This window comes from Rhinopithecus bieti, unplaced genomic scaffold (assembly GCF_001698545.2).
Source record: "Rhinopithecus bieti isolate Rb0 unplaced genomic scaffold, ASM169854v2 scaffold_6782, whole genome shotgun sequence".
NCBI lineage: Eukaryota > Metazoa > Chordata > Mammalia > Primates > Cercopithecidae > Rhinopithecus > Rhinopithecus bieti.
In genome coordinates, this window is record NW_016805866.1 from 5,163,919 (window position 1) to 5,170,043 (window position 6,125).

Here is a 6,125-nt window from a genome sequence, read left to right on the forward strand (position 1 = left end):
CAAGGAGGTGAATGATCTGTACAAGGAGAACTACAAAACACTGCTGAAATAAATCAGAGATGACACAAATAAATGGAAAAACATTCTATGCTCATGGACTACAAGAATCAATATTGTTAAAATGGCCATATTCCCCAAAGCAATTGACAGATTCAATGCTATTCCTACAAAACTACCAATGTCATTCTTTACAGAATAATAATAAAAAAAAATTCTAAAATTTATATGAAACCAAATAGAGCTTAAATAGTCAAAGTAATCCTAAGCAAAAAGAACAAAGCCAGAGACATCACACTTCCTGACTTCAAACTAACAAAAACAGACACTTAGACAAATGGAACAGGATAGAGAATCCAGAAATAAAGCCACACACTTACAGCCATCTGATCTTTAACAAAGTTAACAAAAATAAGCAATGGGGGCCCTATTCAATAAATGGTGCTAGGATAACTGGCTAGCCATATGCAGAAGAATAAAACTAGATCCTTAGCTTTCACCTTGTACAAAAATTAACTCAGGATGGATTAAAGATTTTAATGTAAGACCTCAAAACTATAAAATACTAGAAGAAACCCTAAAAAATATCCTTCTTGAAATTGGCCTCGGCAAATAACTTATGACTAAGTCTCCGAAAGCATTTGCAACAAAAACAAAAATTGGTAAGTGAGACATAATTAAACTAAAGAGCTTCTGAACAGCAAAAGTAACTATCGACAGAGTAAACAGACATCTTACAGAATGGGAGAAGATATTTGCAAACTATGCATCTGACAAAGGCCTAATATCCAGGATCTATAAGGAACTTAAATCAACAAGCAAAAAACAATGAACCCCATTAAAAAAAATGGGCAAGGAAATTGAATATGCACTTCTCAAAAGAAGTCATACACATGGCCAAAAACATATGAAAAAAAAAATGCTCATCATCACTAATCATTAGAGAAGTGAAAATCAAAACCACAATGAGGCCAGGCACAGTGGCTCATGTCTGTAATCCCAGCACTTTGAGAGGCCAAAGCAAACAGATCACTTGAGCTTAGGAGTTTGAGACCGGCATGGAGAACATGGTGAAACTTGGTCTCTACAAAAAATACAAAATTAGTTGGGCATGGTGGCACACACCTTTACTCCCAGCTACTTGGGAGTCTGAGGTGGGAGAATCACCTGAGCCCAAGAGGCAAAGTTTGCAGTGAGTTGAGATCATACTACTGCACTCCACGCTGGGCAAGAGTGAGACCCTGTCTCAAAAAAACAGCAATAAATAAATAAATAAATAAATAAATAAATAAACCAAAACCAAAACAAACAAAAAAAAAAAAACACAAAACACAATGAGATACCATCTCACACCAATCAGAATGACTATTATTAAAAAATCAAAAAACAGCAGATGCTGGCAAGGCTATGGAAAAAAGGGAACATTTATAGAACATTTATATACTGTTAGAGGGAATGTAAACATTTTTAGCCACTGTGGAAAGCAGTTTGGAGATTTCTTGAGGAATTTAAAACAGACCTACTTTTCGATCCAGCAATTCCATTACTGTATATATACCCAAAGGAAAAAAAATCATTATACCAAAAGACACATGCACCTGTATATTTTATCATGCTATTCATAGTAGCAAAGACATGGAATCAACCTAGGTGTCCATGAGTGGTGGACTGGATGAAGAATATGTGGTACATACATGCCACATAATACTATGTAGCCATAAGAAAGAATGAAATTTTGTCCTTTGAAGCAACATGGGTGAGGTGGAGCCCATAATCCTAAGTGAATTAATGCAGGAGCAGTAAGCCAAATACCGCATATTCTCACTTATAAGCAGGAACTCACGTGGACATAAACATGAGAATAATAGACACTAGCAACTACTAGAGAGGGCAGGGAAGAAGGGGAACATAGGTTATGCTCACTACCTGGGTGCAATATACCCATATAGCAAACCTGCACATGTATCTAACATAAACATTGAAATTTTAAAAATAGGACATTTCAATACAAAATTAGATTTAAAAGTAATTACTATTAGTGAAAATAAGTCACAACCATTTGGAAATGTGAAAAATGCTGACAAATATCACAAATACAGAAATTCCTGTTAAGATGAGTACTTACTATGGGTCCTAATTTAATATGACTGATGTCCTTATAAAAAGAGGAGATTAGAAAACAGAGTGAGAGATATCAGACAAGCTCCCACAGAGAACAAGGACCACGTGAGGACGCGGTGAGGAGGTATCCATTTGCAAGACAAGGAGAAAGCCCTCATTAGAAGCCAACCCCACTGACACCTTAGTTTTGGACTTCTAGGCCCCCAAATCATGACAAAATAAATTTTTGTTATTTAAGCCATCCAGTCTGTGGTCTTCCTTATGGCAATTCTAACATATTCATAAACCACATCTATACCCCAACAAGCCCCACTGCCACTCCACTTGCTACCTAATGTGAAATGAGATATTACAGGAAAGAAGTGGCAATAGAAAAAAAAAAAAAAAAAAAGTCCTGTTAAGAAATGTTTTAAAATACCTTACAGTTGTAAATTTTCAGAAATATATTGACAGTACGTACCCAATTCCTTCCAAGGGTCATGGAAGCAATCCATGCAAGTTAAGGGCCCTGGAAGTTCAATACCAGCTCTTTTGCGAATATGCTCCCAACTCTATCATATGAAGATGTTTCACGTTGCCAAATCAAAATTTCAATGTGTTAAATTACTTAAAGTCATCCAATTAAAAGATATTGCAACTTCAAATTACTACTGAAAAATATATACTATGTCTTTATAACTGGCAAATAATTTTGAACATTTGCACTGGAGGAGATGGACATATTTTGTCATTTTATCAGTAAGCTATCCAAACAAAATGGCAGACAGATACAAAAAGCTGACAAAATATACTCTCACTCTAGGTCAATGCCAGTATAATAAAAATTACAAATGAAAATCATAAAATGGCACTAAAACTGAGTGGAAGTATTAAGTTATAATATAGTTCATCAAGAGGATCCAAAATATGATTATAACATTTTAAAATAATCATCAAAGTAGAAAAGGTAAATTAAAAACAAATAATTATAAAGGGAAATTTGTGGTCCTTGGATCTACTATCTTCCATTTGACAAACATTACCCTGGATTTTGTTTCTCTAGTTTTCTTTTCTAGGCATAACTAATTTGTAATATTCCTTCCTGCTGATAGCTTTTAAATATTGAAATTCTGTTTATGTGGCATTTAGGACAAGTCCAAACACTTGGATAATTAAATCCAGAAAGATCATGAAAGCATGTTTACTCAGCTTTACTTTAAGTTACTAAATTTGTCAGCTTTCCTGGAAAGATATATCAGGGATGAATACTACTACAATTATAATCTGCAAATATTTATAAATGTGTTGTTTGTAGAACACAGTGTTGTTTTTGTAATACTGAGAAGAATTAAGTTGGATTAAAGCTAACAGTGCTTAATAGGCTGAGTAGATCCCATAGAGATTGTGTGTCTATATGAGACAAAGTTAATGATGTTCAAGAATAAAAAAATGTGCTCATCATTACACCCGAGCCCATCATGAGCATATGGCAGTACAGTGGACGTTACCAACATCTACATTTCTGAAGAACAGATAAAAATAATGGACTTATAAAATTGTAAGTCATATATATTTGTTACACAAAATAAAATATTATAGATTATTGTAATTTTAACTCTGAATATTATCGTCTTTTGTAGTTTTACATTGGTATAGATCTACTTATGTATTCAATTAATATTCATTACTGTGTATACATTATTCCTTTGTCACACTGCTATAAAGAACTACCTGAGACTGGGTAATTTATAAAGAAAAGAGGTTTAATTGATTCACACTTCCACATGGCTGGGGAGGCCTCAGGAAACTTACAATCATAGCAGAAGATGAAGAGGAAGCAAGGCACATCTTACATGGCAGCAGGAGGAAAAAGAGTGAAGAAAGTCATGCACTTTAAACCATCAGATCACTCGCTATCACAAGAAGAGCATGGGGAAAACCTTCCTCGTAATCCAATCACCTCCCACCAGGTCCCTCCCTGGACATATGAGGATTATAATTTCAGATGAAATTTGGGAGGGGACACAGAGCCAAACCATATCATTCCACTCCTGGTCCCTCCCAAATCTCATGTCCTTTCACATTTCTAAACCAATCATGCCTTCCCAAAAGTCCCCTAAAGTCTTAGCTCATTCCAGCATTAAATCAAAAGTCCAAGTCCAAAGTCTCATCTGAGACATGACATATCAGGATATATGTTTTAAAAATGCAAACATAGAGATGATACAATAGTAAAAGTACATGCATGGCAGTTTTCCTCTATTGTCAATACTCATTGGATGGCTGAGGACCAATGAGCTTAACAGCTTTGGTAATACTCCTTGCTTAAGAAATGTTCTTAAGCTGGGCACTGTAGTGCCTGCCTATAGTCTCAGCTACTCAGGAGGCTGAAGCAAGGGGATTACTTGAGCCCATAAGTTTAGCCTGTAGTGTGCAATGATTGTGTTTATGAACAGCCATTGCTAGCAACACACCATTTCTTAAAAAACAGAAATAAAGAATGAAATATTCTTTAAAATCTCAATTAAAGAAATGCAACCACTTTCAGATAAAACTAATCACCCACATACTTTCATTAAAGATATTTTTCACAGTTAATATGTATTTGATGAAATGCAAAGTATCTCATGCAATATCCTCAAAAGCCATATATACATATTTTTCTTTCTCAGCTCTCTCTTTTCCACCCTTCTGCCATCTCTTTCTCTCAGCTCTTTTTTCTTAAGAACTTTACAAAAAGAAAAAATGGAATGGAACATTTAATATGGAAAAAGATAATCCAAATCAGAAAACACTGCTCCAAGTGAAATGGTGCCCAAGAATAACGGATACTTGGTTACTTTTAAACTTGTCTGAGTATTTTAGAATTATTGACCTTGGTGGCTTCAGCAGTCATAGTCCCACTGCTAGATTCTTGAACAAATAGATCCATCCTTGACAACATCTGCATAGCTTCCGGGAGCACTTTGTTGAGAATGATTAGGCAGGACTGTATCACATTGAAGGAAGAAGCTCTATGATCTACTAGCGATGCTTTCCATGGGTACTGGACAGATGAGTTATGTGTTTACTTGTCTGTCAACAGGAGATAATATTTGTTTTGCCTACTTCACATTGATATTCTAAGAAGTAAATGAACTAAAATGTGATCATAACAGCAATCTACCTTTAAATATACAGAGAGTACTATTTGCAAATCTCTTTTACTTCTAAAATCCTCAGCCAAGGACACTGAATTTACTGTATGTATCCTGAGAATGAGAACAACTAAGACAAGCCACAGTGTTAATGATTAGAAACTGAAACTTGCCTTTGTATTTATCAGATTTTGTGATTGCTCATAGAAGGAAAAACCTAACTATAATGGCAGTACATGAGAGTGAAGCTATCCAGCTTTCCCACCGTGTTGTTCTGTCAAGGAGCTTCAATCTCATTCAGATACATATTTATGGACATTCATTCCCTCTGTAAGTGTGCTCGAACCCATAGAGAGAGGATTCCTATGCCTTAAATTGTAAAGCAAATGATTCTCTCCATGTAGCCCTGAATATAGTACACGCAATTCTCCACAATGGCAATTTTCTTGCCCACTAAGGAGCAAATGCCAGTGATGTTCAATCAGGTTTGAACAAAAATTTTATTTTTGCAGAAGTAGAACAGAACTTAACATTTTCCCCTATAAAGGAAGCTATTGTTTCTATAGCACTAGAATTTGAAAAACCAAAAGAAAGTCATGTTGTATGTGCCATCAAGGATTCTATTGTGGCCACATAGCCTCATATGATCTCCTTCTTAATCCTCTCTTTCAGCAACCCCCAAGAAAAAAAATGTCTACAACTCTGACACTCATCTAATTGGATGAATTATCTAATTGGATTAAATTTACCTAACTTATTTTGAATTTGTTGGCATCTAATATTTCCCAGTTGATATAAGCTACCTGAGAGCAAGGCTATTATTATTCATTTCTGCCTCATTTTATTTTAACCTATTAATTCACTCAGAGACAACTACAAAATAAATGATAA